Source organism: Chenopodium quinoa, unplaced genomic scaffold (assembly GCF_001683475.1).
Source record: "Chenopodium quinoa cultivar QQ74 unplaced genomic scaffold, ASM168347v1, whole genome shotgun sequence".
Classification (NCBI taxonomy): domain Eukaryota; kingdom Viridiplantae; phylum Streptophyta; class Magnoliopsida; order Caryophyllales; family Amaranthaceae; genus Chenopodium; species Chenopodium quinoa.
Window position 1 is genome coordinate 2174355 of NW_018745684.1, and position 20369 is coordinate 2194723.

The following is a 20369-nucleotide window of genomic DNA, read 5'->3' on the forward strand; positions in this document are numbered from 1 at the left end:
AATGGATTCGAGCTTCCCGCTTAGTACGTAATACTTCTTATTAGTACCTACATTGTCAATTCCAAACCCATCACTAATAAAGTAATACCAATAATAATATATACATAATAATTTCTAAAACTTTCATATATAACACTTTATGTGCATTTCAAACAAATTATTTACATTTATCTACTTATAGTACCTACAACAAATTACCTCATATACTTACTTGACAATATCACTTCATATAATACATATATAACCACAAATTTTGTTATTTTATCCAATAATAAAATGCCCAAATTTCAACTAAATTAAACAACGTAACATTATAAATTTAACAAACTAATTTAACAAGTATTCACTAATTAATTCAAAATACAAACCTATGTTCAATTATTTCTATTCTAACAATAAATAATCTATAAACTAACAATGACTAATATATAAAATTGACATATATACTAATAGCATTTAGAGATAAAATTGTACTAAAACAATTGGAAACTCTTTGGGATATAACTCAGCAAGTCTCAACAACTTTTGCATATCAAATGCCGCAAATGAATTGATCGGGTTTAAGCATGACACACAAATAAGTAACTCCATATTTTCTTCATCAAATCAACTATTGAGCTCTTGAAGTTGTAAATCAATAACACTTATAAACATTTCTACCCGATAAATGCAGAATGAAATCAATGAATGAATGATAAATCTAGAAGGCTAATTAAAACTATCGTAATTAAAGATTACAGTCAATTACTCAATTAGTAAACGAAATCTAGACGACAGAAAACGAAATAGCATATGAAATTATGAAAACTAGAAGGCAGAAAACGAAATACAGAAAATAGCATATGAAATTCAACAATGTAACAAAAAAAAATCCCCAAATTGAGAACTTGAGAAGTAAATTAGATAATTATAACCAAACTTCAGCAATTTACAAAAAATTGGCAATTCTTAATGTATATTAGCAATTTAGCATATGAATTTCAAGTATTCAATGATTTAGCAAAAAAAAATCCCCAAATTGAGAAGTAAATTACATTTGCAATTTTGCAAAAAAAAAAATCCCCAAATTCACTTACCCCTACATACACCGATACACGGCTGTGAGGCTGTCAGTGCTGTGACGGATGACGGTGGGTCTGCTGGCCTACTGGGTCTGGGTGAGTGGCTGGTGCGCTGCCGCTGCCGCCGTATTCTGCTGACTACTGCCGTGCTGCGCCGGGAAGAGAAGGAGGAAGAACGGGAAGAGAAGGACTGAAGGAGGAAGAACGGGAAGAGATTAAGAGAAGGAGGAAGAAGTTTTTAATTTTTTTCAAAAAATCAGTGGGTTCAATGAACCCACTTGAACCCACCCTAGCTCCGCCACTGCCACCAACCTACCGACACCAACGACAACCACTTCAACCACCGCCCTAACGCACCAATGACAACGACAACCACTAGCAGCACCAACCAACGACACCAACGAAATGGGTTAGGGTGTGAAATTTGGGAGGGAAGAAACAGTCGGTTTAGCAACGATAGGGCGCTGAATGAAATATTGAATTGTGAAAAACCTAACATAAGTTGAAATATGGGCAGCGGTTCAAACCGCAGCCCATATCCTACTGTTGGATACGGGCTGCGGTTTGAACCGCTGCCCTTAAGAGCCGCTGTCAATATTCTTTTTTTTTAAAAAAAAAATAATTTGGGCGGCGGTTTCTTCTAAACCGCAGCCCATTTAGAATTTCGAACCGCTGCCCATTTGCTTTTTTCTACTAGTGATAACTTCTGATAAGGGTTATCCAAGTTCGAATTAGGCCATGTTCACTTCACCTTATTTTTACGGAACTAAAATTAATTTTATTGAACTGAAATTATATTTGCAGAGCTTAAATTTTTTTTACTAAACTTAAATTAATTTTACTAAACTGAAATTATTTTTACTAAACTGAAATTATTTTTACTGATTCTCTATTATATTTCTTCTTTACAATTACTGATTTTAGTGAATTGAACTTATTTTTACGAAACTAAACTTATTTTTACTGAATATTATTTTTGTAAGGTGAAGTGAAGAAGGCCTTACAACTAAAATAAATTTTAATAAGTTCATACAAGTTCAATTAAGTTTAATTAAGTTCAGATAAATGAAAATCAGATGAATAAAACACACCTTAAAAATCCGAGCATCGCACGAGCATTCATCTAGTAGATAAACTAAATAAGTGCGAAGTAGTCATTAATTACGTAATCAATCTAATCATGCATTCTTCTATTTATTTTAGGTAAATCCTGAGCGTGAACTATGAACCTGAGTGGTCCGATGCATTGTGCAACTGAAATTAAAAATTTTATTAATATGTAAATACAAAGTGTAAATAATTCGTACTAACATGTTATATAAAAAGAAAAAATATACTTCCTCTATTCCAAATTAGATGAAGTAAGATGAAGTGCTTCTTATATTAATTGAAAATCCAAGATTTTATGATGTAACCAGCCATTTATATAATTTCTCTCTTCAGACTTTCATAGCTTCAATCATGCATGAAATCCTAGTTTTCACTAGATCTTTAATTATTACTCGGTACCAATCAATTTAAATAAATCTTTGAATTATTCTCACCACCAATTCATAGTTGATCTCAACTAAATGCAAACATAAGAAGCTTAAAATTCCCTAATATTAAATAACTACTCCGTATTCTTTTTAAGAAATTCCATGACTTTGGTTAGTTTGGTATCATAAGCTGAACAAGCAACCCTGAAGCCTTTAAACCCAGCTGCTTTGGCCAAGGCTTGAAATTCTTTCTCAGTCCTCTCTTTCCCATTTGGTACAGCCATCATTATCCCGTCGAACTGAAACGCAAATTTCGCAGCATAGCTTGTTTCTACTTCTTCTGGGAGGACATGTTCAGAAACAATTACTCTTCCGTCATCCGGAATTGCTTCATAGCAGTTCTTCAGGAATTTTATGCACTGCTCGTCACTCCAAGCGTGACATATCCACTGAAATATGACCATACTTTAGAGAAAAAGAAAAAAGTAAAATAAAGTAAAATTACGAAAACTAAGGTTGGATTTAAAACCTAATCTCTGATATCATGTTAGATTTTGTGAAACAAATTTAAGTGATTTCCATTGATCAATACATATATAAGGGTTACAATGTGAGTCATAACTTTGTTAGGAAATCTCACAAGATAAAAAGTACAATATTCACCTAATAAATCCTAAATTTGCGATAGAATTTCTTTTCATATATGCTATTACAAATCTTAGACCATCTAGCCAAGAAATTAAAACTGAACAAGGTTTTAATGATGTTGAGAAATGGAGTTTTATTTCGTTTTATCAGCAACATTGATCATTGTTATGAACGCACACCTAATAAATTAATAAATCTAATTTTATAAGAGCTAATAAATTATTAAGGAAATCTTGTTAAAAACCATCTTATAAAAACCAATTTTTGTTAAAAATCATCTTATAAAAAACAATTTTTGTTAAAAACTATCTTATAATTTTTTTTTGGTCAAAGCACACTTGTTTTTAAAAATTTTTGTGAAGTCCCACCACTTCCTGGATTTCGACCTTTGACTACATTTTCCGGCATTGACTTGCACGTGCAAGTCACATGACTCACTTAAACTGCCACTTAAACCACCATTAAAAGCTCAGATCTTGCACATCATAATCGCTTCAAACGCAAAGGCAAGACGCAATTCAAGCAAGTTTATATACGGATTTCTGTATTTTGTAAAGTTTGAACAATTAATTAAAGGTTTCCGAAAATTAGGGTTTGTATACAAACGCATTCGAATAATGAAGTTGGTTAGCCTTTCCTTAGTAATTCGAATTTGTAGTACACCAATTGAACTATTTAGTTGTATGCGAAATTTAGGGTTTGTGTTTTGCGATGTGATGATAACAAGCCCTGTCGCGTTCCATATGTTGACCAAACTCAATCTTTTGATGACGAGGAAGATAATAGCAGAGAGGGAAGTCAGGGGGTAAGGATTGGGGAAACTATTATCAGGATCTTGTTCTTTCACCACTACAAATGATGAAGCAGAGAGGAGTAAATGAAGAGATGAAGCAGAGAGGTGAGAGAGGGGAAAAAAATGGAGGGAAAAGGGGAAAAAAAAAAGAGAAAAGAAAAAGGGAAGTTAAGTGGGTCACGTGAGGTGCACATGCCGATCACGCCAAAAACTTAAGTCAAGAGTCGGAATCCGGAAAAGTGGTGGGACTTAACAAAAATAATTTTAAAATAGGTGTGCTTTGACAAAAAAAATTTGGAAAACTGGCTTAAAATAATATCAACTATCAACGGTGTGTGCAAAATAATACGAACTCAACTATTTGCTAATAGTGGTACCATCTTTTGTACAATATGTGCAAATAGTACGCCGGTCACCTAAAAAGTATTTCGAGGAATATTCCGCATATAAATTAATTATTTTTCTATTTTTCTTTTCTAAATACATATAATTGTTAACAATTTCCTTTACAATCCAAATTAATAATGCCCCACCCCTTTGTTAGGTTTTTTTTTTTTTTTTTTTTTTTTTTTTTTTTTTTTTTTTTTTTTTTTTTGAATTGTCAATATGTGTTTAAATATTTTCTTTTTAAAATACCTGTAGTAATTTCTACTACAATCACACAATAGTAAACAAGGTATTTAAATGTATTATTATGTTGATATAACTAGTTTTGCCTTAAAAAAAAGGTTGATATTATTAGTTTCAAAAATCCCAAATTTTCCCACATTCACCAACCCAAAAGAGAAAAAAAAATAAAATACACTTACAAAGGGGTGGGGCATTATTAATTTGGATTGTACTGTAAAGAATTTTTTTTAATATAATACTTCGTATGTATTTTGAAAAGAAAACAAAAAATTAATAACAAAATATAATAATAATAAATATAGATGGAATATTCTTCGCGATACTTTTTCGGTGATAAGCATACTATTTTCCACATATAGTACAAAAGGTGGTACCACTAAAAGCAAATAGTTGGGGTCGTATTATTTTGCACACACCGTTGATAGTTGGTACTACTTTAAGCCAATTTTCCAAAAAAATTTATAAGATGGTTTTCAACAAAATCTGTTTTTTACAAGTTATTTTTTTTTTTTTTTTGAGTTTTGTTTTTTATAAGATGATTTTTAACAAATTTTCCAATTAATAAATCTAACTTTTGTGGTAATGGTAGCTAAGTTAAATTCATAAGAGCTAATAATCAATACTTTGTAGTAGTTCATTTGTGTTTTATATTATCTTTGTAAATATTCTAATAAGCACTAGTTTTATCAAGTTCATACAAGGTGTCAAGATTTATGACTATATTTTAAGAAAAAACTTATAATAATACTACATACATACTCATTAACAACTAATAATAACAATTATTTCGTCGAATGGAGACTCACCTTCATGAAAACAGCATCACCTTTTGGAGTACTCTCAGACATGTCTCCTCCAACATGTTCCACACCTGTACACGAAAATTTCGTAAGTATATTTGCTTATATACTACTCCGAATGTTCATATTTACGATCCTAGCTAGTCATTTCATAATTCATACCAGTACAAGGTGGAGCGACGTTGATGACATGAGGCAGATCAAAATTGATACCACGAACATTCGGATACTTTGAAAGTATCTTAGTAAGAGTAGCTCCGTTACCTCCACCAACATCGACCAAGGAGGAAAGACCCTCGAATCCCTTGTAGGTTTTAAGGATTTTGTCCACGGTAATTGTTGAATGACTAGCCATTGCATTGTTGAATTTCTCGTTCATATCCGGGTTTTGCCCATTATAGACATAATGTGACACACCGTATGCTCTTTCAAATGCATGTCCTCCTTCCAAAATCGAATCCTTCAATTGATAGTTGCAACAATCGCACTCACAACCGTGAAATTATTCCTATAATTGCGCATATATTACACACCACAAATATGATCCACTTTATGTGAAAGAGACTAATTAAATCAAGTTCGGAGTTATACAATAAGGTCGAGTGCTTCAAGAAGACATAAATATTGACATTCAATTTAGATAGTAAGTTTTTTGGTTTAGTTGGTCCTCTAATATGGTATCAAGAGTCAACGTGACACAAAGGTCATAGGTTCGAATCTCATACACCCCTCCTTTCAAAATGCGATCATGGGCTTTTACTATTAGCTTTAGCTTTTTATTGAGTTGATCCTTTTAACATTCACAATTTAATAAGATACACATGTTACATACCTGCTATTAATAATGATCTTGGAAATACTAGCCAAAGGAGCCAAGCTAACACCACTGTCATCCTTGATCAAGAATTTACAAACGGGAGCTAGGCCATAGAGCCTCTCGACGACCCCATCAGGAAGGCTCCTGGTGGTGCAATTAATGATGGAGTGGCTAGCTAGGAGGCGGAGCATGCGGTCCAGCATGTTGGCCGCCTACGGATTCTTGGCGGGCAGGTGTGCCACGATCTCCGTGGCAGAAACTTGGCCTCCGTTAGAGCCGAGGTTCTTAATGATTTCGAAAACTTCGAGCTCAAGTACTGCTTGTAGTACGATTGGAGTAACTGAAGAATTTAAAAGAGACAATGCAAATAATGAACATGTATTATTTTCCACATCTTCATCATATACTCTCCCGTTTTGGCTTTGCATTTTGGATGAAGACATTTATTTTGAAGTGATAATATTTTGTAGGAAGTTTAATGGGAGAGAAAAAAATATTCGTATTAAAATACACGGGCTACCCACATTTTGTGGAGAGGAAGGACATGCCTACAAAACCAACCTAACACACGCGTGCGCCGAGTCGGGCCGGGTTGGGTTGGGTTGGTCGGATGATTAAAACAGAATTAACTATTTAATTACATAATTAGTGCCTTGATTTATGCTAACCGTTTTAAATCCCATTATTTGTGTTCATTAGTTTTTGACTGTTTTGAAAAAAGTTGATTTTCTGCCCGTTTTGGGCGTAATTCGTGCTTATCTGTCGTTGTGCAATCAATGGTCTTTAAAAACGGTTTTCTGCCCTCGGCTATAAAATAGACCGTGTTAAGCATTTCATATACAGAAAAATAATCTCCTCTATTCTTAAAAAAAAATTAATCAGTTCGAGCAGTTCCTAATATTATTTGGTGTTTTGCTCGCCCGGTGGTTTTGTGCAAATCCATCGGTATATTAAATTCGAGAGACTGTTTTATCCTGGGGGACATTCGGTGGTGTGCGATCTGCTTGCACATTCTAAGTGTAGTACTGTGAATGTTCTAAAGAAAGCGACTTAGTCCGCGACTCAGTCTAATTCCCGGTAACATTGTTCTTGTTCTTCGTTTTTCTGCAGTTTCGTTTATAACAATTTTAGAACATTCTTTTTCTGCCTTCGTTATTGTAATGTCTGTCGATGATATGACTGTGTCCAACGACCTCAACAAACCCTTCCGTTTTGAAGGCGCTCACTTTAAAAGATGAAAACAGAAAATGCAATTTTTCTTGACTGTTAAAAAGGTTCATTCTATATTGACCGTTCCTAGGCCTGTTATTCCTGATAATGCTGATGAAGATGAAAAGGTTTATCTGAATAGTGAAATTGAAACCTGGAATGAAAAAGATTTTATGTGCAAAAATTATATACTTAATGGCTCTTTGGGATTATTACAATAATTTGTATGATTATTACAATATGGAAAACTCTGCTAAGGATCTTTGGGATGCCTTGCAAAAGAAATATAATACCGAAGAAGTCGGAACCAAGAAATATGTTGTGAGCAAGTATTTGAAATTTCATATGACCGATGAAAAGTCTGTGGAAATGCAATCTCATGAACTTCAGAAATTGCACATGAGATCATTTCCGAAGGTATGGATCTAGATGAGCAATTTCATATTGTTGTTATTATTGAAAAATTACCCCCTTCATGGAAAGATTTCAAAAATAATCTGAGGCACAATAATAAGGAATTTTCCTTGGAGAGTTTGATCACTCGGCTTTGTATAGAAGAAGAATCCACGAAACGGGACTAGAAGGAAGAAATCTTACAGGTCAATGCGAACAATGCTCCAAAAAGGTCGGCTGCAGTTCTCAAGCCTGATGGTAAGAATTTCAAACCTCAGAATAGGAAGAATAACTCCAATAGAGACAAATAGAATGTTCAAAAGAACAATGGATAGCAACAGTCTCACCCCCCCTAAGAATGGTACTGGTTAATTTTTATGCTATAGGTGAGGAAAAACAGGCCATATGGCACGAAAGTGCAGGAACATGCCTAACCCTGCACTTGCGCAGGTAAGCATGATTGAAGAGCCCCTTGTGGCTATGATTACTGAGATCAACCTTGTTTGTGGATCCGAAGGGTGGTGGGTAGACACTGGCGCTACACGCCATGTTTGCTATGATCGTCAGATGTTTAAAACATACACTGAAAAGACCGATGATAAGAAAGTGTTGTTGGGCAATTCCCATTCCACCAATGTTGCTGGTATTGGAAATGTTGAGTTGAAGTTTACTTCTGGCAGGACTATGTACTGCACACTCCGGAAATGAGAAAGAATTTAGTTTCTTGTTTTCTTCTTAATAAGGCTGGTTTTACGCAAACCATAGGTTCTGATTTGTTTACTTTAACTAAGAATGAAATGTTTGTAGGAAAAGGATATGCTACTGATGGTATGTTTAAACTGAATGTTGAGATTAATAAAATTTTTGATTCTACTTATATGTTGTGTTCTGGTATTAATGTTTGGCATGTTAGACTTTGTCATGTAAAGAAAAGACTCATAAAAAATATGAGCAACCTAGGCCTTATTCCTAAGTTTTCACTTAATGACTTTGACAAATGCGTATTTTGTAGTCAGGCTAAAATTACAAAAACACCTCATAAGTCAGTTATTAGAAATTCAGAACCATTAGACTTAATCATTCGGATATTTGTGAATTTGACGGAACATTGACCATAAATGGTCAACGATATTTTATCACTTTTATTGATGATTGTTCTGATTATACTTTTATTTGATGAAAAATAAAAGTGATGCTTTTGAAATGTTTAAGTTGTTTGTAACAGAATTTGAAAATCAGTTTAACAAGAAACTAAAAAGGTTACGAAGTGATGTGGAACTGAGTATGATACTAATTCTTTTGTGGAATTTTATAATTCACATGATATCATACATGAAAGGTCTGCCCCTTATTTTCCAGAAATGAATGGTATGGCTGAAAGAAAAACTAGAACTTTTACTGAGTTAGTAGTTGCTATTTCCTTAAATTCTGGTGCTGCTTATCATTGGTGGGGTGAAATCCTTCTTACCGTTTGTTATGTCTTGAACCGTGTTCCAAAGACTAAGAGTAAGGTTTCTCCTTATGAAATTCGTAACAAATAACCTAATACTTCTTATTTCAGAACTTGGCCTGGGGTTGTCTAGCATATGTTAGGATTCCTGATCCTAAAAGAGTTAAGTTAGTTAGTAGAGCTTATGAATGTGTGTTTATTGGATATGCTGTTAACAGTAAAGCATATAGATTTTTTGATTTAAATGCACGTGTAATTATTGAATCTAATGATGCTGATTTTTTATAAGGACAGGATTCCTTTTAAATCTAGAAATAGTGGGGGTTCCTCCTCCTCTATTATTTCTGAAGTTAGGTCTAATTCACAAGACTTGGATGCTGAACCCGAACTAAGAAGGAGCAAACAGGCTAGAGTAGCAAAAGACTTTGGCCCGGACTTTGAAGTTCTCAATGTAGAGGAGGATCCATCTACCCTCCAAGAAGCCCTAGCCTCAATTGATGCTGATTTATGGCAAGAAGCTATAAATGACGAAATGGACTCACTTGAGTCTAATCGAACTTGGCACCTAACTGAGTTGCCACCAGGTTGCAAGACAATAGGTTGCTAATGGGTCCTGAAACGAAAGCTAAAAGTTGATGGCATTGTTGATAAGTATAAATCTCGTTTGGTAGCTAAAGGCTACAGACAAAGGGAGATTGTTAATTTCTTTGATACTTATTCACCTGTAACTAGAGTATCTTCTATTAGAGTACTAATGTCTCTTGCTTTTGTTTATTATCTTGTAGTGCATCAGATGGATGTAAAGACTGCATATTTGAACGGTGAGTTGGAAGAGGAAATCTACATGGACCAATCAGAGGGCTTTGTCATTCCAGGAAAAAAGCATCTGGTATGTAAATTAGATAAGTCTCTTTATGGTCTCAAACAAGCATCGAAACAATGGCATGAAAAATTTGATAACTTAGTCATTTCACATGATTTTTAGATAAATGGTAGTGACAAATGCATATATTTGAAATTTGAGAATGACATTTGCACTATAATTTGTTTGTATGTGGATGATTTGTTAATTTTTGGTTCAAATATTCATGATGTGAACAACGTAAAAGTTATTACTGAATGCTGAGTTTGACATGAAAGATCTAGGAGAAGCAAATGTAATCCTTGGGATTAAGATTACTAGGACAGAAAATGGAATTTCTTTAGATCAATCTCATTACATTGAGAAAATCCTAAAGAAATATGGTTACTTTGATTGTAAACCTGCAAACACACCTTATGATCCCAGTGTAAAATTATTTAAGAACACTAGTGATGCCGTTAGGAAATCTGATTATGCAAGCGTCATTAGTAGCCTTCAGTATGCCACTAATTGTACTAGACCCAACATTGCCTATGTCGTGGGATTATTGGGCAGGTTTACTAGTTGTCCTGGTAATGAGCACCGGCATGCTATTGAAAGGGTCATGAGATACCTTAAGAGGACCATGAAATTAGGGTTACATTATGAAAGGTTTCCAGCTGTACTAGAAGGATATAGTGATGCTGACTGGAACACCTTATCAGATGACTCTAAGGCTACCAGCGGATATATTTTTACTATAACTGGTGCAGCTGTATCTTGGAAGTCTAAGAAACAGACTATTTTAGCTCAGTCCACCATGGAGTCAAAAATGATAGCACTAGCCACAGCTAGTGAAGAAGCGGGTTGGTTAAGAGACCTGCTAGGTGAGATTCCCTTATGGGAAAAACCATTACTGGCTGTCTTTATCCATTGCGATAGTACTGCGGCTATTACAAAAGTTCTGAACCGTTATTACAACGGAAAGAGGCGACAGATACGTCGTAAGCACAACACTGTGAGAGAATATCTCTCAATCGGAGCTGTTAGAGTGGATTATGTACACACTGAAAATAATTTGGCCGATCCTTTGACGAAAGAATTGGCTAAAGAGAAAGTCCATAATTTTTCTAAGAAAATGGGACTATTGCCATTAAAGTGAGTCACTCATAATGGTAACCCAACCTATAGACTGGAGATCCCAAGAAATAGGTTCAACGGGTAATAACAAGTTATGGAGTGATATGAGTTGATTATATTCAATGTTAGATTTACAAGTAATTCTATAACAAGAAGTACTTTAACAATTGTGGGAACAAAACCTAACTATGTATAATTGATAATGAATTATACAAACAACCAAATACAATTCAATGTATTACAACCAAACACCAATTTATCAAAGTAATACAGAAAAACACAAAGAAAACACTAGTTGTGAAAGATATTTTACTTGCCTCTACTCTAAGCTATTACATCCAACATGAACATGAGAAATCGGTGACCACTTAAGTCTCAATCCTTGATACACCGACTTAGGCGTATGAATACATCCCTAAAGAGTTTAATTTCCCCCACAATGGTGCTTGGGTTTGATCCGGAAATACTCTTTGAGATACAAAAGTCAGCCCAATTGTTCTTTGCACTAAGAACAAATTGATGATAAAATAATTCACAAGAAAGACTAAAATCAAGAAGATTTCTCACAAAAGATTGCAAGTTTTTAGAGAGAAAAATGGAGAAATTTACTTAGGGAGAATTACAGAGAAAAGTTTTGTCTTTCTTTCGAAACAACATCATCCTATATAATAGGATCAACCGTCGTATAAAACCGCAAAACAGCAAGAAGCGAGGGCGCGTGCGAAGAGGCGCGGGCGCTCCACAAGGAGGAGCGGGCGCTCCTCAATGTGGAGCGGGCGCTCCTCAATGTGGAGCGGGCGCTCCTCAATGTGGAGCGGGCGCTCCTCAATGTGGAGCGGGCGCTCCTCAATGTGGAGCGGGCGCTCCTCTTCTGAAATCTCAACTTTCTGATTTTCCAGAAAGTTGACGCGATTTTGTCGTGATTTAGGCGCGGGCCGCGCCATGCCATGGCGCGGGCGCGCCTCCAAACTTTTCCAGAATTTTCAGAAACTCATCGCGGTTTATGCGCGGTTTTGTCGCGGGTCGCGCCTAACTGGCGCGAGCGCGATTCAGAAGCGCGAGCGCTCCTCCGACACTCTAAATTATCAACAATCCTCCCCCATTTAGAGTTTCTTCTTTATACATTCTCCAAATCTATCATTTAGCCACATCTTATGCATCAATGTTAATGTCCCTTCGGATTGAATTAACACCTAGTACAACACACTTAACGATGATCATATCCTATGATTTCCATATGGATTGAATCACACGGATATATCCAACCATTCGAAGGTGAAGTACACATAAGATAAATCGAATCATTCATCACTTGACACTTTTAAACAGCCATGTGTCCGTATCTTTCATAAGTTCATCGAAGTCTATATGTCCTTTTAGACTTCTTGAAGCGGCTAAACTTCGAACTTATATAGGTAGGTTCTCATATACGTAATTGTGCCCTTGTGACAAGACACTTACATTTAGAACTTCTCAACTCTAAACCTTTGAGAACTTTTCATTGACGCTACCTCATACATCACAAGTACCATAGCAATATGGGTCATTAAACATTGCTTAACAAACATCAATATTGCGATTCAACCACATTGAATCTAAGACTTGATGTTTCTTCAAGCGTTAGATTGGGTTTCACAAGTTTGTGTTTTTGGACATAAACCCATTCCATTCATAGAAAATATGATGGAATGTCTTGGCATTGCCTTGGTAAAGCAATCTGCCAAATTCATCTTTGTTGGAACATAGTCAAGACTTATGACCCCATCATTGATAAGCTCTTTCACTAGGCTATGCCTTAGTGAAATATGCCGAGACTTACCATTGTACACTTGACTATAAGCCTTTATCAACGCCGAATTGGAATCACAATGGATTGCCACCGGTGGCATTGGCTTTGGAAATAAAGGAAACTCTATCATGAGATTCCTCAACCACTCAGCTTCTTTACTAGCTGATGCAAGAGCTATAAACTCTGCTGCCATAGTGGAATCAGCGATGCAAGTTTGTTTCTTGGAAGACCATGAAATGGCACCTCCTCCAAACATAAATACCCAACCACTTACAGAAGAGTCATCCTCTTTGTAAGTGATCCAACTAGCATCAGAATACCCTTCTAAAACCGAAGGAAATCCACTATAAGCTAGACCATAGTCTAATGTACCCTTAAGGTACCTCAAGACTCTCCTTATTGCAAACCAATGTTGTGTACCCGGGTTACTAGTATATCTACTTAGTTTTCCCACAGCCAATGCAATATCTGGTCTTGTACTAGTCATGGTATACATCAAGGATCCAATTATCCTTGCATATTTCAATTGGGAAATTGTTTTCCCCGAATTCTTAACCAATTTGACATTTGGTTCCATGGGGGTGTTCACGGGACACTTATCAAACATGTTGAACCGTTTGATCATCTTCTCAACATAGTGAGATTGACTTAAAATAAGTCTTCCATTGTCCCGAATTATCTTGATGCCCAATATGACATCCGCCTCCCCCAAATCCTTCATCTGAAAAGATGAGGATAAGAATTCCTTGGTCAATTCTACTTGTGTAGACTTGTACCAAAGATAATCATATCATCAACATATAGACAAATGATGACACCATGACCTTTGTCATCAAATTTGCTATATATACGCTTATCAGCTTGATTCACCTTGAATCCAAAAGACAAAATTGTGTCATCAAATTTTCGATGCCACTGTTTTGGTGCTTGTTTAAGTCCATACAATGACTTAACCAATTTACACACCTTATCTTCTTGTCCTTCCAAAACAAACCCTTCGGGTTGTTTCATGTACACTTCTTCCTCTAGATCTCCATAAAGGAATGTCGTTTTGACATCCATTTGATGGATTACTAGATTATATACCGAAGCCATTGCAATTAACAACCTTATCGAGGTTATTCTTGCAACCGGTGCATAGGTGTCAAAATAATCAACACCATGCTTTTGCCTAAAGCCTTGGATAACCAATCTGGCTTTAAATTTCACTATGGAGCCATCCAGTCTCCTTTTCCTAGTGAAAATCCACTTGCAACCAAGAGGTTTGCAACTGGAAGGTAAATCCTCTAAGACCCAAGTGTTATTTCCCATGATGGAATCCATCTCATCATTTATAGCCTCTTTCCAAAATGCACTATCTTGGGAAGATATTGCTTCACTATAAGTTTTTGGGTCACTATCCACATTGAAACAATAGGGAGTAGTGGAACTAAGGACATCCCTAGATCCTTCAACCAAATAAATTATGAAGTCATCTAGAGGATTCCTAATTTTCCTTTCTCTAGTACTTCTCCTTAATTGAGGAGTTTCAACATTCTCATTATTGAATGTACTTTCATGAGTTTCAAGTTGATCATTCAACTCTACTATCTCCCTATCATTGGCACTAATTTGTAGATCTTTCGGTCTACTCATTGATGAAAATCGATTTTCATAAAAAATTGCATCTCTTGACTCTATAACTGAATGACCAGATATATAGTCATTTTGTTCTATTACATAGAACCTATAAGTTTTTCTATGCTCAGCATACCCTATAAATATGCAATCCAAGCCCCTTTCACTGAGCTTTTTTTTCTTGTTGCCGGACACTCTTACGACTGCCCTACAACCCCAAACCTTGAGATACTTCAAGTTTGACTTTATCTTGTACCAAAGTTCATAAGGAGTAGATTCTTTTCCCTTTGTGGGAACCCGGTTAAGAATGTGACATGCTGTCAACATAGCTTCACCCCAGAACCCTTCACTCAAACCTGAGTAAGACAACATGGAATTAACCATTTCTTCAAGAGTTCTGTTTTTCCTTTCAGCTACACCATTTGATTGTGGTGCATAACCAACTGTAGTCTCATGAATTATACCCAAATATTGGAAATAACTTGGATCATAGTATTCCCCTCCCTTATCAGTTCAAATTCTCTTAATAAATGAATCTACTTGCAATTCTACTTCCCTTTTATAAATATCAAACTTGGTTAAAGCTTCATCTTTGGAATGCAAAAGATACACGTAACAAAACCTAGAATAATCATCTATAAAAGTGACAATGTATCTTTTGTTCCCCAAAGAAGGCGTACTATGAAAATCACACAAGTCACTATGGATTAGTTCTAAAATGTTAGAACTTCTCTCAACTCTCTTAAATGGAGTTCTAGTGATCTTGTTCAACATGCAAGTAGAACACTTATTAGGAGAAATATCACAACATGGAATCAACTCTTGTTTGGACATGAAAAGCATTTTATTATAATTCACATGTCCTAATCTAGAATGCCACAAATCAAACAAATTTAAATCAACATGATTATCACTTGCATCAACATTCAAACAAACATCATCAAATCCATACATGTCTTTCAAAGAAAGCTTAAATAATCCATTACATAAATAACAACGACCTATGAAATTTGTTCCTCTAGTAATAATACACCTATTAGCTTCAAACACTAGTTTATAGCCAAGACTATTCAGGGAAGGCCCCGATACAAGATTCCGACTAATATCCGGAGCATACAACACATCCCTAAGAATGATTGCATTCCCCGAACTAAACATTAGTTCTACTTGTCCTCTACCAAGGACCTTGATGGTTGAATTGTTTCCCATAAAGAGATCTTCTCCATCACCAACCTTGTGAAAGGTTTTGAACCAATGCCTCATCTTGCATACATGCCTTGAAGCCCCCGAATCCATCCACCATGAGTCATCATCCTGCACCATAAAAATGTTAGGATCCGTTGCATTTAAATCCAAACCGGAATTAAATTCAACCTTATGAATTGGATTACCTTTGGTGGGTTGGCCCTTGCTAGTGCTAGCATGTCCCTCCTTGGCTTTCTCCATCCTTTTCTTAAAAGAAAAGCAGTCCTTCTCGCGGTGACCAACTTTACCGCATTCCCAACAAGCAAACTTGTTATTGTTTGCTTGCTTCTTGGACTTTCCCTTGAAAGAGGTATTATACTTCCTCTTTCCACTAGTGGAAGCACTAGTTTTTCCTTCCTCTACCAAATTAATGGTAGATGAGCTAGGATTCCCATCCTTAGCACTTTCCATGGCTCTTATCCCTTCTTCAACTTGAAGATGGGTGGCCAACTCGGACAAAGACATGTCCTCTTTCTTGTGTTTAAGCTCATGCTTAACACTTTTCCAACTAGCAGGCAACTTGTCAATTATACTTGAAACAACAAACAATTCATCCATAGAAATACCATGTTGTTTCAAGTTCCCATAGATTCGTTGTAATTCATGAAATTGGTCCATTATGGACCGACCATCAACAAACTTAAAATTATTAAAATTACTTACTAAAAACTTCTTACTTGAAGCATCTTCAGCCATATATTTGCCATCTAAGGACTCCCAAAACTCCTTAGCCGACTCCACATTTTGATACACATCAAAAAGATCATCTTCCATACCATTCAAAATATGACCACGACAAATAAAGTCATCGTTGTCCCATTTTGACATTTCCCGAACATTTTCCAAGGATTCTTTCTCATGTTCACTAGGCCTTGGAGTACTAATAACATAGGCTACTTTCAAAGATGTAAGAAGAAAGTACATCTTCTTCTTCCATCTCCGAAACTCCACACCGTCAAACTTCTTGGGTTTGACAAAATTTGTGGTCAAATCTTTCACACTAGACATGCTTGATTACTTCTAAATTTAAAAATCTTTAGATTGTTAGGTTTACAAGTAATTCAATAACAAAAAGTACTTTAACAATTGTGGGAACAAAACCTAACTATGTATAATTGATAATGAATTATACAAACAACCAAATACAATTCAATGTATTACAACCAAACACCAATTTATCAAAGTAATACAGAAAAACACAAAGAAAACACTAGTTGTGAAAGATATTTTACTTGCCTCTACTCCAAGCTATTACATCCAACATGAACATGAGAAATCGGTGACCACTTAAGTCTCAATCCTTGATACACTGACTTAGGCGTATGAATACATACCTAAAGAGTTTAATTTCTCCCACAATGGTGCTTGGGATTTGATCCGGAAATACTCTTTGAGATACAAAAGTCAGCCCAATTGATCTTTGCACTAAGAACAAATTGATGATAAAATAATTCACAAGAAAGACTAAAATCAAGAAGATTTCTCACAAAAGATTGCAAGTTTTTAGAGAGAAAAATGGAGAAATTTACTTAGGGAGAATTACAGAGAAAAGTTCTGTCTTTCTTTCGAAACAACATCATCCTATATAATAGGATCAACCGTCGTATAAAACCGCAAAACAGCAAGAAGCGCGGGCGCGTGCGAAGAGGCGCGGGCGCTCCACAAGGAGGAGCGGGCGCTCCTCAATGTGGAGCGGGCGCTCCTCTTCTAAAATCTCAACTTTCTGATTTTCCAGAAATTTGACGCGATTTAGGCGCGGGCCGCGCCATGCCATGGCGCGGGCGCACCTCCAAACTTTTCCAGAATTTTCATAAACTCATAGCGGTTTATGCGCGATTTTGTCGCGGGTCGCGCCTAACTGGCGCGAGCGCGATTCAGAAGCGCGAGCGCTCCTCCGACACTCTAAATTATCAACATTCAAAAGACATAAATTCCTGAAGCGGTCAAGGATGAGTTAGCAGGAACTCTTAATGAAATCTATACTCCATTTGGAGTGGAGTATCTAGCTACAGGAGTACTCTTGATATATTCACCTATGTGAATATGGAAGTTAGGCCGCTTCCTATGAAATGTGTGGCAGCATTTCTAAAGCGTTCACTATATTGGGATAGACGTGCATGGCCGTAATAGCACGGGTATATGACAACACCAAGAGTAGGTCGTGTGTGGTACGTTGTCAGAGATAGGGTTCAAAATGTCGAGTTACCCTACCGAACCAACCTAACACACGCGTGCGCCGAGTCGGGCCGGGTTGGGTTGGGTTGGTTGGATGATTAAAACAGAATTAACTTTTTAATTACATAATTAGTGCCTTGATTTATGCTAACCGTTTTAAATCCCATTATTTGTGTTTATTAGTTTTTGACTGTTTTGAAAAAAATTGATTTTCTACCCGTTTTGGGCGTAATTCGTGCTTATATGCCGTTGTGCAATCAATGGTCTTTAAAAACGGCTTTCTGCCCTCAGCTATAAAACAGACCGTGTTAAGCAATTCATATACTGAAAAATAATCTCCTCTCTTCTCAAAAAAAAAAAAATAATCAGTTCAAGCAGTTCCTAATATTTTTTGGTGTTTTGTTCGCCCGGTGGCTTTGTGCAAATCCATCGGTATATTAAATTCGAGAGACTGTTTTACCCCGGGGGACATCCGGTGGTGTACGATCTGCTTGCACATTCTAAGGGCAGTACCGTGAATGTTCTAAAGAGAGCGACAGAGTCCGTGACTCAGTCTAATTCCCGGTAACATTATTCTTGTTCTTCGTTTTTCTGTAGTTTCGTTTATAACAACACTTAAACAAAATTGTTGGAAATTGAACTATTTTTGGCCAAAATAGTCAATAATATAAAAATATCTTAAGAAGATAGAAGAATTTGGAGAGCTGCTGCCTTTTACCGTTAATATATAATTTTTCTTATCAAGATTGAAAATTGAAATTTCTAGAATTTAATTACATATTTGCTTGAAATTCAATACAGTAAAATGATTTTAATTTCAATACTTTCGGCTGGACTAGCTGAGAAGGTATATATATATATATATAACACATTGAAATGAAATATATAGCCCTAACACTTAAACAAAATTGTTGGAAATTGAACTATTTTCGGCCATAATAGTCAATAGTATAAAAATATCTCTAGAAGATAGAAGAATTTGGAGAGCTGCTGCCTTTTACCGTTAATATATATTTTTCTTATCAAGATTGAAAATTGAAATTTCTAGAATTTAATTACATAATTGCTTGAAATTCAATACAGTAAAAATGATTTTAATTTCATTACTTTCGGCGGACTAGCTAAGAAGGTAGCCAATCAACATTGACTGAAATCTTAAAATGAAGTTCATCCCCTAAATTTCAGAGTTTAAGTACATAGACATGAAGATGATTATTCATCGCATTAAACTGTTCACATTCTCACCCTCTACCTTCTACGAAATACAATATAAGGAAAATGTTAGATTTTGGGAAAACTCCTCAAATTGGAGTGTGTACCATTGATCAATATATATAATGGTTTATAAGACTAGTCCTCATTCTGTTAGGAAACTTAGTACGATAAGTATACAAAATATATTCTGAATCTGCAACAAAATATTATCTTACTATAATATCTATCACACTCCATAGTCATACAGGTCAATCCGATTTGGATTAGTGAGCAAGATCCCTTAAAAGTGGCCAGGGTGAAGGGTAAAGGAATGATTCACAAATTTAAGGTTGAGAGATACAATCTATATACTCATTTTTTTTATAAAAGAGTATTAATGATTGTCATATGAGTATATTCTAAATGGTAAGTAACTATTGAATTTGTATATAACAATGATATACCATTTATTTGGGTGATCGATAGGATATGAAGTAAAACTTATTAGGCTAGCTATATTCTATTCATTTGATATGATGATTTGATTGGGTTGATCTGATTATTTAATTTTAATTAACTAAACTTTGGCATTATTTGTGTACCAATTCTTATGAAAAAAAATATTCTAAGACAAATCGTTAGTTTTGTATTAATGTATACATTCCAAACATAGAAAAAAAAAAAGAAATAATTCCTATTTTTGTAAGTTACATAGCCAAAAATGTGTAGTGATTACTCTGATAAGTAAATACAAATATTAAAAAATAAGAACTGCATGCTTTAATTTGATGATCTAATTAATATATTTCTAAAATAAATAGTTATTTGCTTATAACTAAACTGAACAAAACCTCTTTTTTATTTTTTTATATATTTTTTTTTTGACAAGGAACATTACCCTAATATTTTTTTTTTTTTGATGCAAAAGAGGGTATGAACCCAAACAAAACTAATAAAATTACACAACCAAACGTGGCAAGGCCACACCCACCATATCCTCCCAAAGAAAGTTCTTTATTTCAATTGGAGAATTATCGAAATAAACCACCTTCTCTTAAAGAATAACACCCAAATTAGCAAGCTTGTCTG

At 35.3% G+C, this 20369-nt stretch overlaps 1 pseudogene; it reads right to left on the bottom strand.

Moving 5' to 3' along the window:
- Positions 1-2673: 2673 nt before the first annotated feature.
- LOC110717538 lies at positions 2674-6670 on the bottom strand (annotated as a pseudogene).
- Positions 6671-20369: the final 13699 nt, after the last annotated feature.